Source organism: Carassius auratus, chromosome 36, assembly GCF_003368295.1.
Source record: "Carassius auratus strain Wakin chromosome 36, ASM336829v1, whole genome shotgun sequence".
Taxonomy (NCBI): Eukaryota; Metazoa; Chordata; class Actinopteri; order Cypriniformes; family Cyprinidae; genus Carassius; species Carassius auratus.
This window is the reverse complement of record NC_039278.1, coordinates 65,115-83,703: the sequence shown is the minus strand read 5'-3', so window position 1 is coordinate 83,703 and position 18,589 is coordinate 65,115. Positions and strand designations below refer to the sequence as shown.

Here is an 18,589-nt window from a genome sequence, read left to right as displayed (position 1 = left end):
AAAAGCAAGTGCTGAACCAATTGCACACTCATGCTTATAACATTGTTTTATTTGAAATGATGGATTAAGGAGACAGGATCTTTTACTTCCTCCTATTGTTGGGGAGAGGTTGGGTCCTGCTGCTCCGCCAGAGTGTTGTTACATAATCAAGTCATTGGTGATAAAACTGTGTGACTTAATTCAGTTACTATGTAGTGATAACTGATGAGACTGAATTATGAAGCTGCACTCAAGACATGTAAAAATGAGAATTAGTAAGTCTCAAAGAGCGAAATATGTGGAAGATTTTTATTGGTCAAAATAAAAATTGATCAAGCATAATCACTGTGAATGTAACCATTTATCTATCAAGTTACTTTTATATTGTAATCATATGTATTTTACTTTGTGTACAGAACTCACATGCTCACTTTCTCAAACTAACAAAAAATATTTTGTCTTACATTAAAATGCCTACTGTTTTTTGAAGTAGCAGCTGCTTATTTGTCTCGCCAGAGTTGGCAAGAGCTTTCTTTCTTGAGCTTTCTTGGGGATATTGTTGACGAGTTGTGCTGGGTTTTGAATCATTTGTAGTTTATGCTGAGTAGCAATTTTAATTTATATTTATTGTCAAAATCCAACCTTGCAGAAGTTACATTCTCAGTTATGAGTTCAATTCACCTTGTTTTAGTCACAATCTTGACTCAGACTTCAGGTCTTGCTTTTGAATTGATTAAGGTGTTCTCAAGCACAGATCTAGATGACAATATTATAAAGGATTTATAAGCTTCATATAACTGTGTGACAACTAAAGATATCACCTTTTTATGTAATATTTACAATTACACATAAAACTCTCAAAGACTTTTGTCATTCAACAGAAAACTGAAATAATGTATTTTATTGGAAATTGGAATCATCCATAAATATGTTTAGATTAAGGAACAATAAAAGTAATTTTTCAGTTTTTTTTTTTTTTTTTTTTTTTTTGGAAACAAGTCATTTCTTACAGCAATCAAAAGAAAAACATGAATGTCAACATAAAAAAAAATACAGAAAATTTGTGATCTTTCCATGTTTCAAGAATTAAGTTTAAAGAAAAGATGTACAGTACCATAGAACGAGGGTAAAATATTATAAAATACTTGTATTTTTTATGCTGAATTTATACCAGCAATATTTTCAAAGTAATAAATAGAAGGGATTGAAGACATATATGATCAAACTATTGCCACTTCCTCCCCCTCGTCATCTTCATCTTCATAGCAACGATTCCTCTTGATCATCTCCTCTACAGTCAGGGACTCGTTAGCCTCCTCTCCATCCCAGAAGCCCACATCCTGAGATGACCTAAGGGCTTTTTCTTCTACAGTTGGAGAGGATATGTCTTGGGAGAACTGGAGCTCAGGAGAAGTGCTTAAGCATTTCACCGGTTTTTCCTCATCTTCCACGTGACCTTTTGGAAACTCATGTTGTTTTAGCTCAGGCTGCTTTTTTGTTAGTTGAGTCTGGGACTCTTTATTTGTTTGTTGTTGATCAACTTCAATTTTTGTTTGTTGTGGCTGAACTTCCTCTTTTGTTTGTTGTGTCTGTTTGAGAATAGAAGGGGACATCTTGTCTTTTCTATCAAGTATGTTTGGACTTTTAACATTCTCCTTGGATATGTTGATGCTGTCCTTTGTCTTTTCATTTGGGATTTTTGCCTCCTTTTGCACTTCAGTTTTGTCTGATTTCACTTTTGAACATGAACGAAGATCCTCCACCGAACCTCCTCTGACCAAAGCAACCTTGTGAAATAATGGTGACTCTTGTTTTGAAGCATTGGATAATGCTAAGCTTGGTGCCACAGAAAAGGGACGGCTCCGCTCTTTGAGTGAGGAACTACGTCGCAGACTTCTCAGTTCTGCTCTTTCAGGGATCTGCTGTGCAGGTGGAGCTTCTTCCTCTGGAGGCCACTTTGCTCTGAAAAGCTTGGATGAACCCTTTCCAACTTCAATGGCTGGACTGGAGACTTTGGAGCTTTCATCATTGTCTGCAGGAGGTGGCCACGCAACTCTCAGTTTTCTTGTTTCCACAGAATTGGATTGTGGTTTTTCTGTGGAACTGGTCACTTGATTTTTTTTCTATGGAACTGCAGCCAGGTCAGTGAATTTGGCCAGTCGTGACTTCTCCACTTTAGGGCTCAGTTGTTCTGTTTGCTTCACTAACAAAGAGTCTTCCACAAATGGCTTTGAGTTTTCACCTTCCTCAGCTTCTTCCTCGTTTGTTCGTGGTGTCCATGTTTCTTTGTGTGGTCGATGGCCAAAGCCCTCATCATAGTTGCCCTTAGTCTTGAATAGCTGGCTGAAGTGAAGTTTACAGTAGATATTGCCATGTAGAGAAGCATATGTCCCCAAACTGAAATAAACGAGACGCAAAAGAAGACATATTACTGCCATGTGAAGGGTATCTAAAATTAGACCTCAGTAGGTATTTACTAATATTGACTAAATCTTTTAATATATAGACTAAGGCTCTCAAAATGAATGCATTAATGTATATGATTAATATGATTAAAACTAAATTATTAGCATTGTTTACACATTTATTCAGTATGCATTTGTTTGTATTATTCAGCAACATAATGTTTCATGGTAAATCCAACTTTGCAGAACATAAACATAACAGTAGAAACAACAGGTAATACATTATGAAATATTTTTACAAACCAAAATTATTGTTTGTGATAAACTATTCTTTTTTCTTCTTCTTTTTTGGATGCTGTATTTTAAAGATAATTTTGTAAAATCCAAATAAACTTTTTGTTCACCTCCTTGAACAGGTCCTTCTACAGGGAGACTTAAAGACAGCTGACTGCCCTTGCTGTGACAAACCATGTGTAACCATATGACCACCCAGAAATGTCTGGGAGCTTGCAGGTGCCTTGGTAGAAGACATTTCATGGAGTCACACAACCTGCAGGAACTGGCAAATCTGGTCTTTTTTTTTTTTTTCCAAATGTCTACATAGACTAAAAATAGAGGGACAGAAATCGCACAGATTTCATTAAAAATATCTTCCTTTTTGATCAGGAGATGAACAAAACTCTTACGGGTTTGGAATGACATGAGGGTAATGAGAGTAAATTATGACAGAATTTTCATTTTTTGGATGAACTATCCCTTAAGTTGTATTGAAACCCCAGAATATTATTTAAGAGATCAAAGTAATTTAAAATAAAAACTGACCTGAGCTTTGTAGTACAAAATGCACAGCGGAAGCAAGTCTTGTGGTAAATCTGCTGATTGGCAACATGTTTCTCTCATGGGTAAACAGTCTTCTGGCAGGATACACATCTTTCCTGGACAGGCAGGTGAAATTTCTGTTCGGAGGGGAAGTATAATAACCATCTCATCAGCAAAGAAATTCAGTATTTAGTATAAATATTAGATTTCTATGGTATCAAATCTTGTATTCCATACTAACAGTTAGCAGATTGTCCCAACATTTTTTAAAGAATTTAATGTTCATATTCTATACTTTACCACGGACAAACTGTATTATTTTTAATTTTGTATTTGACTATTAGCTATCATTAGCTAAATATAAAAGTGTTTTCTCCAGGTAGAATTAAATCTTTGTATGAACATAAAATCCATAAGATTTTGTTTTAGATTAATATAAATTAATGCGTAGGCCACAGACCCTGGTCTCTTTAGGAGGGTCCTTGTTCTCTGATACAACTGTTGCTCCACTGGGGCTTGTGTGTACATGCTCTCCTGAAGGAAACACAAATAAATGGCAGATCACTACATACTGTACACTATATAGAGTACATCTTTCTGGCCTACCATTTTCTTCATAGTGTTTTTTTCTTCTTCAGTCCATCCATCCATCATAAAACCCCTTAATTCACAAATTTACAAAAAAAGTAAGCTTCATATACTGCAAGACAATGACAATTCTAGAGGGAGGGCTGACATGTTAGGACTAGAGAATAATATTTTTAGCTTGCATAGTTTTTAAGTCTAAAGGCATGTGTGCATATAACATAACTCACTATTTATAAAATCAGCTCATGGTTTCAGTATAGAATTGTAAGAAAACATTGGACTCACCATTGATATTTGTGCAATTTGACCCAGGGAGTGTGCTCTGTATCAAATCAGAGACAAAGGAGGAACAATTAATAAAATAAATAGGAGTTTGTTCAATCTTAAACAATTTACTATTTTGACAAACATTATTATAACACCATGAGACATTCACTTAGATTTAGAAGGAAACATGGCTGTACCACTATCTGTCCATCACCAACAGGTGGCGAAATATCCTTATGTTCCTTGCAGGGAACCTCTGTTTCTGACTGGTTTGCCTGAAACAAATGACAATCAATCCAAATCAGTGTACTTTAAAAATAATCCAATCATGCATAAATAAAACAACATCATTTGTATGTTATATGTGTTTTACCACACATTTCTCACCCTAAGGGATTTACAGTTCTGCTACAATTACTATCTTCTAATTCTTGATTGTATAATGCCAGAGTTGGGTCCGAGTCCACCTTTGTCGAGTACGAGTCAAGACCAAGTCCTTAAACATCAAGTCCAAGTCCGAGTCTGAGTCCAAAAGGGGCCGAGTTGGACTCAAGTCCGAGTTCTTAAAGGCCGAGTCCGAGTCGAGTCCGCCCGAGTCCAGAAAGTAATTAAATTAAAAAAAAGATTATAAATTGGTATTGTAAATTTTTACATTCTATTAATATTTTAACCTTTCAACCCATTAAACCAATGACAATATAAAAATTTAATAAAAAAATACCACTGTTACATCTAGTCATTGCCATTGAACATTTTTATTTTATGTCAACAGAAAAAGGTTTCAAAGGTTTTATTGTGTTACAAGTGCATGAAAATACAAATGAACCTGTTTTATTATTGTATCACACTATATTGTCCTCCAATTAAAGCTGACATTTCAGTTATTTAATGCCTCTCCCCCACATTTGACAAAGGTAAAGTGCAGCCAATGATGAGATCCTTAATGATGGCATTATGAATTTCCTGTTGTCTTGGGAGAGTTTGCATCATAAAGTAGCACTGCTTGTTTGGTCAAATCTAGTCTTGCAAATCCTGCAATGCTGAGCTGTGCAGCATCTGTTGGTTGCTGCTGCTGTCTTTGGTACTTGGTTGCATCTGAACCGAAAACCGTTTCTTTCGGATGCGTCCGATTTGAGAGCCGATGAACTGATGATACTGCGCATGCGTGTAATTTTTCAAGTATTTCGTTAAACATCGGAAAGTGTGCTAAAATAACTAATATATATATATATATATATATATATATATATATATATATATATATATATATATATATATATATTTTTTTTTTAGATGCATGTTTCTAATTTGTATATTGTAGATTATGTATGGGCCAAAGGGGTTTTCAGGGAAGTTGGACAACAATTAAGACTCTAAAGACTCCATGTTTAATAGGAATAAGGGATGATTTATGAAATATCCGTACTGTATTTATAGTTAATGATGACACAATCACAAATTGATTTTGTAGTAAACAGAACATGAACACGAGTAGAGCAGCTGATGATACTGAACTGCAGCATGTGCCAGTTTGAGCGATTCTCTATTTCGAGTCAAGAATTGGTTGCATCGGTTTTCGGATCATCAGTAAACTGAACCGAAAACCGTTTTTTTTCAGAGGCGTCCGATTCGAGAACCAAGGAGCTGATGATACTGCGCATGCGTGATTCAGCATGAAGCCGACTGACTCACAGCGCGTCTGAACCGAACTGATTCTTTTGGTGATTGATTCTGAACTGATTCTCTGCTAATGTTATGAGTGCGGGTAAACCGAGGGCTTGGATTAAGGGCAATCTGACGAAACGTAAGTTCAATTAATAACAAATACATCGCAATGGATTATGTATAGTAAGCGGATCATGGTTTCTGCGCTGATGACACCTAATTTACTTTATATCTTCAATACTTAAATCCTCATATGCACATTATTGCAGTTACTGTATTTGGGTGTGTTGTTGCAAAACTTAATTGTAAACTTTTCATGATTATGAGGTTTTTAACTGACTGAAATTATGATTAGTGACTTTATATATTTGAATGTTTGATCGACATCGCCAATGCCAGTCATTACGTCGAATGTAAAAGAACCAGTGAACCGTTTTTTTTTTAATCAAACCGTAAAATCCGAAAGAACCGGTTTGCGGAAAAGAATCGAACTTCCCATCACTAATCCACATTGATATCCAGTGAGTGATGCGTGTGTTTCGTTTGCAAGCATGAGATGATATGCTACTGCTGCCTGCCGGTGTGGTGCAGTAAAATGACATAAGGGGAGACATTCATTAATGTATCATCTCAATTTTATGCTGGTTTTATTGTTACACACGCGGACTCGACTGTACTCGGAATATTTTCCGAGTCCAAAATGTTCAAGTCCGTGTCAAGTCCGAGTACAAATTCACCCGAGTGCGTGACAAGTCCGAGTTCATTCAAAATTGGACTCGAGTCCGAGTCCAAGTTCGAGTACCCCAACTCTATATAATGCCCATGACGATTGGAAGTAACTATTATTATTATTTGCAGTGTGATTTGTTGTTCAGGAAAGGATGATTCTGTGGCAAGAAGTTTCTTTAACTCTGCAGTTACTGTACATCATTCTTATCAAGCAGTTAATTTTAATCAAAACACTATTGTTGTTTAGCATTGTAATGGACATTATATAGTTAATTTATTTAGTGTTTTTATTTAGTTAATTTAGTCTAGTGTTTAGTCATAAATGATCCCTTCTAGTGAGCATTTCTCTCCAATCTCCACAAGAAAGAGTTGAGATTGTGGGGAAATCATACCCCAGATTCCATAGTAACCTTTGATAGTTCAAATTATTCAAATGTGAGGGGACTTGTCATGGGTATGAGAAGTTGGGTATGGGTATGACTTGTCATGGGTATGATTTGCTATCTCAATCTCTCCCCTGGTGTGGCCCCTGATGTTGCCCTCCAAGCCATGTCAAACTACAGTACACTGCAGTTGGTGGGCAAGGCTTACTTAGCAGTAGTCCATGCTGGTGAAGCCCAGCAAACTATGACTTTCTGAGAATGCTTTTGCTATTTCCTCTTATGAGGACTGATGGTTGAGCAGACAGTGGATAGAGCAGAGGATAACTCGCTTTCTCCTGTAATTGGATGTTAAAGTAGATTTTCACTTCAGTTGGGTTGCTTTTAAGAGCTTTTTAATATGCTAAGGCCTGGGGACATCTTAGGTAATGGTGTTGTAGTCTGCCCCTTCCAGATTGGAGGTCATTGGCATCCGCAGCTGTAGCTCAAGCCTCCCTGGTTAGGTCATGCCTCTAAAGCAGGGTTCCTCAAATCTTGCCCTGGAGGGCCAATGCGCTGTAGAGTTTAACTCCAACCCTGATCAAACTTACCTACCTGTGATTTTCTAATGATCCTGAAGACGTTGATTCGCAAAGTGGATCTTGTGGGCCAGATTTGAGGATCCCTGATCTAGAGGCTTTAGTATATAGATTTGGTGTTGAACCAGTCTGTTTGTGGGAGTGTCCCAACTAAGGCGTAATGAACTGTGGTAGTATTCTGTGTCTCTAGGCACCAAGTTCTTGGTCACATCAGTATGGTAACTTCAGCTACATTTAATTTCAAAGCAGGTGAGCAGGCATTTATTCAGTAGAGCACAGTGGGAATTAATGTTCCCATAGCATCAAGACCATGACAGCGTCAAAGTTCCCTTCGAAAGGGAACAGCCTAGGTTTATGTATATTTCAGATGGAAGATGGGATTCTGTGTCTTATTGCCATACTTCAGGCATGATTGCGCATCTTCCTTCAGACAATTTAAAGTTGATGAACCTTTATATGGGCCTTTTATAGTTTGCTGGTGCACTAGTGATATCAAATGACTGCTGTAGCCAATCAAAATTGGTGTTTATGTACATGTGATTTGTCCTGTTCCCATCTCAGGGAACCCGGTAATGTACATAACCCCAAAATGATTTACAGACTCTAGTAAGCCAACATATACACATTCAGTTCAAGGTGTAATGTAGGACCAAACAACAGACGATGCTTAAATAAATTCTGCATGCACAAGAATAAAAACTTCATGGTATTAAATGTACTCACAGAGCGTGGCACAGTAAAAGAAGCCTGTCTGGTGACCGCCAATAGATATTTCTCCATCCTGTCCTTGATAGAGGCGCTGCGCTTCAGACTCGGTGTACCTATGAAAGATTTTATTTATTTCTGTATTCATTTATTTACTTACTTTCCTTCAGGAACTAGACATCATACAGACAGGTGAATTAGTCTTTGTTTTGACTGAATGTTTTCTACTATTTACCTTTGTTGCCCATTTGTGTGTCCACATCCTCAGAGCTGCTTTTCATGTCTGCTTGCACCTGAGGAATTAAGTACAAACCATGTAAACCAGTGACAGATTGAAAACATCTGCCTATAAAATTTGACACAGAATTTGTAGTGAGCATACAACAATGGTATTCACATGTAAGTGTCGAAGGTAATAGCACAAAGTTGACATCAACATACTTTGCATCCACTGGAACATCAACTGTAATGTCTTCAATAACCTCTGAAGCTTTTATAGGTAGTGCCAATCCTTTTAAGATAATTATCTTCGCAGTGAACAAAAATAATAAAATAATAAATCATTTTTAATATAAATAATTAAATAAATTTAACATTCAGCGATGGATACATTTAGAACATGAACATGTTTAAATAAACCAGGTTACATCAGCGAGGGAAAAAAGCAAGGAGACAAATGGATAAACAAACGGTGTGTGGTCTGTTGAAGGCTTTGTACTCCTGCAGAGATCTGGTTTAAAGAACAAGCTTATGTGCATACCAGTGCCATGACATCATCAATGGCATACAACACAAGCATGAAGCAAACACATGGGGAATTCTATAGCTGTGTTTGGCATAACGTGTTTTGCGTGTACCAAGTTGAGCATGACAGTACACATATAGAACTAAGACATTTTTGTAAAGCTTCTATCTGTTTCGCTCCATCTGAATACTAGCAATTAACACACATTGTGATCAAATTTAGACTGATTCCATGGTTTAACAGCACAAAAACAGTAAGTGAATAAGTGTAAACAATTGAAGGTCTAGTGCTAAAAAAACATACTGTATACATATATGTAAACACAAATATAATAACAGCTAATGTAGAAAAAAAAATATCTTTCCATTATCAAAGATGGTTTCAGCACAGTCTGTGAATCTATCAGCAGCAAATGGGAAAAACAAAAGTAAGTTGATTTGAATGAATAAAAGAACACTACACTGGACAAATTATCTTTTTACTATAGATACAGATATGTTTTATTAAATTTAATCAAAATGTCAAAATGTATGCTTATTATGGTTTTGCAGCACAGAAAGACAGACTTTGAAAAAGGTTTAACTGAGTTAATTAGTAATAACCATACCATCAGATAACACTAAAGCATCAGTTATATTCTTATAGAAAAAAAATGTGGTTCTTTAAAAAAAAACATTTGAGGACTACTTAATGTCTACAGTACAAAATGTCTACAGTATATTGAACATTACTCATCTCCCAAAGTCAAATAAAACATTCATTGTCTGTAATGGCACAGTTTGTGATGTATGAGTCCATAACAGAGGTTCCCCTTCAGGAACTCAAGCTACGTCGAGAAATGCTTTGGGAATGCCCCCGCGTGGCTGCGTTTTGAATTAAATGTAAAATCAGTCCAATGGAGCAGCGAGACGTCACAAGTCAGATGACGTGAGCAACCAGGAAGTATAAAAGTACATCTGGCAGAGCCCAAGTTACCTTCTGCTCTTCAGCAGCGTATTTGACTAGTATGTGTCAGTCCTATTAACTGTTGTCAGTCCACAAGCACTTCATTAAGTATGTCTAAAGCGAAGTCAAATTCTATGGCAAGCGAATGGCATTTCAGACGTTGTGTTCCTCCCTGCCCACGATATCTGGTGGCAGGAGATTCACATGATCTATGTGTTGTTTGTTTAGGAGCTGAGCATGCACGGTCAGCACTCGTGTTTGATGAGAATGGCCAGGCTCCTACATGGTACCCTGAGGGTAAGGCCAGCGCAGTGCACTAACGTGCCTCATGGGACCTGGCAGTGATGCTGGAGGGCTTGTGCAATCCCCCCTTTAAACCCATTTCAGTCAGTTCAGTCAAGTTTTTCTTCTCAGTATATTTTTTTCTTCTCCTCACTAAAATGTATCGGGAATCTTCAGGCTCTTTCTGTATCATGCCTGGAATTTGCTCCAGGGCAGGTTAGGGCGCTCCTTTACACGAGGGTGGGGTATGTGCCTAAGGTGCCTACTTCTTCGCCAGGGTCCATAGTACTTCAGGCATTCTGTCTGTGTTCCAGGAAGTAGGGCCAAAAAAGGCTTAATCTGGTCTGTTCAGTTTGAGCACTGGACGCTTACGTACACAGAGCTGCCCCATGGCATAAGGCAGATCAGCGGTTTGTTTGCTTTGGTCTGGCAAAGAAAGGATCTCCGGTGACCAAGCAGACTGTGAGTAGGTGGGTGGTCGAGACCATCTCACTAGACTACGGGTCCTCTGGCCTCCGTTCACCTATTGGGGTCAGAGAGCACTCGACCAGGAGTATGGCGGCCTCCAAATCTTTCAACTTGGGTGTGGCCTCTCAGGATATTTGTGCTGCGGTGGGCTGTAATTAGTATTTTGCATGGAAATTGTGTTCAGTTACCATAAAATAAAATGTAAAATGAATTGTCCTAAGTAGACTGCATCTGCTTTATGCAAAATACAGTTTTAGATGTATTTTCTTTGATTAAGTGGTAAAAAATTTGAAATGTAGAAAATACAACTAATGTTTTTGTTGCTTTTTTTGTTGTTGTTGTTGCTTTTTTCACAAAGAACCAGGAAGTTAAATATGCAGAGTGCAGAGAGAGGTAATGACATTCATATGTAACTATCTCACCTTGCTTTTGCCTTTTTCATATTTCATTTTTAGGTTTTTGAGGGCTGGTTTCTCCACAGGGGAACATGGATCGGTTGCAGTCATACTTTTTTCATCCTCTTTTGCACACTTTGTTTGTTTAGTCTCCATTTCTGGCTTTATTTTTGTAGTTCTCTCATGGGAGGTTGACTCCTGAGTCAGGCTGGGCTGTCGCATGAGTTTGCTGGAGGAAGCAGGTGCTTCTGGAGGACTGCTGGGTTTGCAGGAAGCAGACCGAGCTGTCAGGCTCACAGGTGCCACACACAGCTGAGGAGCCGATTTATCAATTAAAATCATATATTTAAAATAATAATAATAGATGAAGTTAAAACTCTCCCATCTTGCTGCGAAAATGAGCTCACGCATATAGAATGTACGCGTCCGGTGTGCGATACCTTGAGTTGTCCTACATGTGGCGCGACGCGATGCGGCGCTTCTCGTCCGGTGTGGGACCGCCTTTAGAAAGGTTATAAATTGCATACTCTCCTGCTCTGCATGTATCATTAATATTGTATGTTGTAAAACTGTATATTCTTCAGAATAACCCCCCCCCCCCCCCCAAATGGATAATTATAATGGATAAACTGGAGAACTGTTATCGAGGGTGGTTTTATATAGTCTTCAAAGCTCCTTTCAAGAATTTAAACAAAACCATTATAACCATTGCATTAATAAATATAATCAATAAATAGTTAGTTAGTTAGTTGGTCAATTAAAATATATCTGAAATAAATATAAATACAGTATAAGATCTAAAGATAACTAAATTAACATTTTAAATGTTACCTTGACAACTAACTGAAATAAGTTTGTTAAAGCACTAAAATTACGGAATGTAAATATTTTAGGATTTTTTGTATGGAACAGATGTGTCAAGGTAATTCAACTCCACAGCAACAGGCAAATGTTTGAACATGATGAGATATGGAACAATACATCCACACAAGACTACGACAACAATCCAGGAGGACTGCTGTTTAAAACATCTCCACATAAACACAGTCAGGGTTTAATCACTAGGACGCTTGCCAAATAACACCGAATATTGACACACTGCCCCCAAACACTCTCATTTCGTCAAACCACCAGACATTGTTACATCACCGGTTTAGTACAAGAATCCATTAATCAACTTATTGATAGTTATTGTTTTTGATTTTATTTCAAAGTGTATTACATCACTATGTGTATTACTGCCATCAACATGTCGAGCAGAAGGCCAACACCAAACTCTTCTTATGTGTGTTTAAGGAGTTAAAACTGTCAAATAGACAAATCAAACAAAGAATGGCTGTTTTCTTCCGCAAAATGTCTCGCTTAAGTATACTCGGGCTCAGTAGATAGAGGACTGCATTCATGCAACAGTCTTCGTGAAACCGTGCTGAAACAAGACCCCAGAAAGAGAAGTTGTGGGAGATGAGAGGAAAGACCTGGATGGACAGGGTGCTCTTTATGTCTTTTCTCTGTTCTGCTTTCTCCGATCTCCTTGGGCGCTGGACATCAGTGATAAAGCTCTACCAGATGTGCAGAAGGCAAGAAAACTGTAAGAACTAGTCAAGCTCAACAGAACAGCCCACTTGAAGGAAGGAAAGAGAGAAGTGAAAGGAAAGGGGGAAGTGTGAGATAGAGGGGTGGGAGATGATTAACAGGCGCCTGCAGTGAAACCTGCATACAGGAAATTATGCATGTGATGAAATGTAACTCTTTTCTGACTATTTAATGAGGATACATAAGGCTGTAAACTCATAGGCAAAAACAAAAAATAAAATAAAATAAAAAATATAAACCAGATGACTATCTACTGGGAGTTAACAGTAAACCACTGATTGACTAGCCTTCTAGTCATGATTCTGTTTGCATGTTTCTGATGTTTTAAAAGTTAAATGTGTTAAGAAATATTTAAACCAGAAATGGAAATTCATACCTCATATAATGTCTGTTGAATTTATTATCTTTTTTATATAACAAAATGTCTAGAGACGTATGGGTTGGACATCCAAGAGTGTGTAGTTAAATTACAAATAGTTTCCATTACATTAAATTCTAGTAAGTAAAAAATATATATAATAATAACATTTTAAACAACCTTACTGATTTTTTCTTTTCTGCACTTGCTTCCTCTGCGGCTTTCTGATATCTGAAAAAGAATAGTATAAGTAAATGTCAAGTTTCATAATCACAATCAAGCTAAACATTTATTTATTTATTCATTTATTCATTTTTTATCAACATTAGAATACATTTTCCACTTTTGGTTTAATATGCACACAAAAAAATATATTTCCCTGAAAAGTAAAAACACTATGGCTCAATCAAAACATCTCTGTTTGTCGTAGTATCTTGACCCATCTGACATAGAGTTTTGTGTGGGATTATATTTGTCTGCTCAGTATCAGATGAAACCTGGAAACCTCTTTGAAAAATACTTTGATGACACTAAAGGCAAAGATATACACACTTGAGAAAAATAATAAGAACTGCCCAAGAGGTGAAAGATCACTAGTGAATTCTTAAAGCTCAAAAATAATTTAGTGATATGATATCAAAACAAGTTCAAAACAAATACATTGAATGGAAACAGATTATTTACGCCGCTTAATTGTTCAAAGCTTAAGGCCCTGAAGTGAAAAAAATAAAGAAAAAGAAAAAAAATCAATGTTGGCCCAAATCTACATGGTAGATTGCTGCCCCCTACTGGCACTAGCAGCAAGCAATTTTCAGCTTTCCTTTCTTTGCTTCCATTTGAAGGCAATAAGAATTTTGTCAGCAAACCAGTGTTGTAGATAAACTGTTTTTACTATAAATTGAATGTATTATATATATATATATATATATATATATATATATATATATATATATATATATATATATATATATATATAATTATTATTATTATTATTTTATTTTTTAGCAATAGTAAGAGTTACTCATATTATAATTAGTGTTTCAATGTAATTATCTGTGTACTTGCCAGTGTTACGGGAGTTGTCAAAACAAAATAAAATTCAGCCTACCAAAATCTGCCAAATATCCCAGCTACCATTGGCAGATATGATGTTTTCTCATATGACATTTTTTATGGTTTTTTATTTTATTTTATTTTTTATTTTTTTGGAGTGTTAACACTTAAATAACAAAAAATTATAATCATTGCCCCAGTCTTTCGGCTAAAACTTTTATAGACAATATTCGTATAGGCTTCGTGTTGAAATAAAACAATTAAAACCATGCTTGGGCTCACTGCTTTGAACCATTTTGACAACAATACAACTCATTCCTTAAAATACATGTTTAACGTAAAATAAAGTTTCAGTGGTTTTGTTGATATTTAAATGTTATGACTTTAAATGGTAAAATTTTTAAACTGGTTGTACCATTTTCATTATATTTCTAATTAATAAAAATCCGAATAGCAATGCAGGTTGTCTTTTTATTGTGTCTCTTTTTAATTAGCATCACCCTGGTTTCCTCAACAAAAAGTCAAAATGATTTTTCAGTGGCTTTTAGATAATTGCAGAAAATCAGTATGAAAATAAAACCATCAAAAATCTATTATTCCTACATGTTTTGTTCATAAAGACAATCTTTACAAATAAAGACAATTTTTTTCCTCTTTAAATATTCCCCATAGCCATGTAATAAGCACTGATAATGTGGAGAGAAAAAGTGAATATCACTTACTTGGAAAAGCGCTCAGTGATGGCATTGTTCTTGCCACGACTCCCAACCAATGAGAGCTCTTTGGCTGTGATTCGTAGCGACTGTGATGCCCACTGTTTCCTGCTAAATGGCCCTGCATCCATCTCCGCCAGACAGAAAATCAAAAATGAAACACAAAACAGTAAATGGAACAGCAAACATGTAAAATGTAGCATTTATAAATCTGAAACTAGTGTTGTGTACAACAAACATTCTAACTAATAGTTTGGCCTAAGGTTCTAAACAATAAACAATGTTTTAACATCTAAAACATGTGACGGCTTGGCCCATGTCACACTTGTCCATAGATCATAGTTTAATGCTACCTGAATGGAAAATACTCAGATATGTTGCTAATCCTAAATCACATTAAATAAATTAATCTCTTGTCCCTGTTGAATGGTCTTTCCCATTGCATTGATACACTTATGGGGAAACTCCTGTTTACCCTCATACTTAATCATACACTTTTCACGTCCGTGTAGCTGCATGATCATATGGTGCTTCAGCCCAACAAAAGAGTTGGAACCGACTGCTTATATAAGTCGGCTCTGAGTGTCATTTCATCACAATTTTCTCCTTCAACTCGAGAACATCATCTTCCCACTGGAAGCAAGAAGCTTGAAGCCTGGTACTCTGGGTAAAAGAGCTCCAGCAGTGGAAGGACACCCCTCATAAGCGATCCCCATGCCACCATCTGGGGATCTCAAAGAGCATTTCCTAAGAATTTTCCTAAATTTTGTGCCACTAGTATGGCTCAGAGGGGCACAGTGAATGCGTTGCTTGCCGGGGCAGTGCCCATGCTGAGACTGTGCTCACTGGGATAGAGTGCTCTCATTGTGAGAGCATGAGTCTCACCCTGCTTCGCTCATGGATCACCTTCTTTCATGAAGGCTGTCCTCCCCTGTATCTCACCTCCTAGAAGCGAAACAGCTTGGCAACAGGACTGATTTTTTTTGTGACTTACATGCTAGCACAGGTCCTGCATGCCTCACTCCTACTGTAGCGCCTCAATTCCCCAGTGTATTTCATCCATGAGGATCAGCATCAGTAGCAAGCAACTTGAACTCTATCGGTGGATTAGAGTAGGTAGTTGTTGCCATTGACTGCATTTCAAGTCTCTGTAATTAATTTTCAAAATGAAACAGAAATCTGTCCAAATCTGTAGGCTACAGCTGAAATCCTGTTGCTGTTGTGCACAGTGGAGCTTTATAAATATGATAAAGGCTAAATAAGTGTTTCTGTGGCTCAGTTGTAGCGCATTGCATTAGCAGCACAATAGGTTGTGGGTTCAATTCCAAGAGAACACACAGTGTTAGTGGTGAAAAAAATTATAGCCTGAATGCACTATAAGTTGCTTTGGATAAAACTGTCTGCTAAATGCATAAATGCAAATATCAAGGCTACTTGGCAAAAAAAAGGCTCAGAGGGGCACAGCGAGCTGCTCATGTCCGTATAATTTAACTTGTTTTGATGACATTTATAGATGGGCATGAGGGTGATTTGCATGTGGAGTATTGATGCGGCTCAGGTGGAGGGTGGCGCTGGAGCATCATTACTATGAAGCAAAGGTAATTTATTGTGTCTGCACCAGATGCGAGTGGCACGGCGCACCAACATACTATTATAATAGAGCTAGAAAAAGAATAGAACTATAGAAATAAGTTATTTAATATTAAATAACTTATCATAATAAGTGATGCTATCTTTGAGGCGTGGCGCAACGCAACATGACACAACACGACAAATCCCCGACAGTAAACTGAAGCCTCGTTTTGTTTATGATGTAGCTACTGACACAGAGTGAAATCTATTTGCAATGTACACTTTGTCACGTCCAGTGTAGACAGAATTTAAATGTTGCGGAGTGACACAACAATTGTCACGCCCCTTGTAGAAATGGTGTCAGAATGCGGTGATAGCCTGTTGATACGAGTGCAATAATTCCAAACGAATGCCCAAAAGATAAAATAAAGTGTCTTTCCTTTTTTTCTGCCCTGGCTGTGCTTCCACCCTAGGCTGCTGCCTAGATCGCCTACTGTATATGCTTGTGCTGGCCCTGGCCTTGCAGTACCGCTTCTGCTCTAGCAGGCAGGGCTTATTTCGTGGCTAGCTCAGCAAGCCATACAATAATGGTGCCTTTAAATGACTGAGCTGTCTCTGCATGCTACAAAGGCCTGTCACAATTGTTTCCCAAACAAGGTCACATCTTCGTCATTTAAACTGCACATTTAAACTGCATATTTTAAACTGTTATTTAGCTTTATTTGATGTTTGATTCATTGCGTGTTTCCTCTTATATCATACTCTGGGGTTCTCTTAGGCCTTTATGCACATGCACACTCTTCAAAAACTGCACTTATTGATGCTTTAAAATGTATTGATTAAAATGTATTCATATATTTAAATAGAATGGAAAAAATAGATTGTACTGCATGATAGCTTGCTTATTGTGCCCAAGAGCATAACTTATAATTTAAGTCCATAATGTCTTAACAAGAAACTCTGCTTCTAACCACAGGTGGAGAACTGTAGTTCCTACCACGTAAGTTTGCAATGCTGTTTGTGAATGTTCATTTAATTTATGGTTTCAGGAAACACCAAATCGTTGAACTATGTTGCTAATGACAGAACTTCTGACCATTGTTGGCTTAACAATGCTTTTGGGAAACATCATCTTTGGTTGAATTTGACAAGGTTGCTTTCCTCATCTCCTCTGTGTCCACCACACGATTATTTTGCCCTGACATGGATGGTTTTGATGAGTGCTTCATGACGGAACAGAAGTCATCACAGGTTATGCGACACTTTCTGCTAAAGCATTCTAGCTCGACGGCTGGTTTAAGTTGCCAGAATGCTCCATCCATCCTTGTGTCAGCAAGTATGGTGAACAGTGATAAATGTAGGGGGATTTATATCACAAGTGTATCAACGCAATGTTCATTCCCTTATTTGCAGGGAACCGAAGTTACGTCAGTAACCACAGCATTTTCAACTTTCAACTCCTCTCAATAAGTGAGATTGTTTGTGGTATTTAAGCCATATTTATCGGTTCTTCCGAGCTCACGCGCCAGAGAACGTGATGCCATTTTCACAAGTGCTAATCTAGTCTGTTCTTTTCGGAAATTAATTGTTATCTCACTTATTTGCTACAATGCTATATTGCTATTATGTTTAAGTATAAATATTGTGTAGAAGTAACCGAGTGAGTTCATATTTCATTACTAATTGGTTATTGTTATTAATGTTTGTTTTAGGGATGTAAACAATTAATCGATTATCGTTTAATTGTTGATAAGAGATACAATCGATTTAGGCTGTCGATGGTCGGTTAACCGATTTAATTGTGGGCTGCATGCGGCTCGTGCGCAGAACACTTGCAAGCGGCTGTGAGTGACGTTGACGTATATAAATGCATCATCATTAATTCACAATGTACTAATTAATCTTTCAATGGGATTTAAACTTTAAAAGTACATTTAAATAAAAACAACACAAAGCTATTCAAAATGAAAAGCAATAGAAATTTAGTAGAAATGTAGCCACAGGACAGATAGACTATTCATTCCTACAACTTGTTAATTCGTTCCTACAACTTATTAATTTGTCGACAATTGTGACAATTGTCCATGTTTCATTAATTTTGTTCCCTAAATAACCCATGATTTAACTGAAATGAGGGAACAAATTAATAAATTGAACGAATTCTTAAATCATGAATCTTTCATTTCCCTTCCCATATTTACCACACAAAGTAAGAGATGCGATTAAAAGTGAAAAATAAAATAAACCTGCGAAATTAGAGGGTTAGACTGTGAAGATTTAAGAAAAGAAACCGGCAAACCAGAACAAAGCCACATTAATGAAGGCTCTATCTCGAACGGCATCCAGAGGC

General features: G+C 37.0%; 1 pseudogene; it reads right to left on the bottom strand.

The window, feature by feature from the left end:
* Positions 1-1,199: 1,199 nt before the first annotated feature.
* Positions 1,200-14,798, bottom strand: LOC113055731 (LIM domain and actin-binding protein 1-like; annotated as a pseudogene).
* Positions 14,799-18,589: the final 3,791 nt, after the last annotated feature.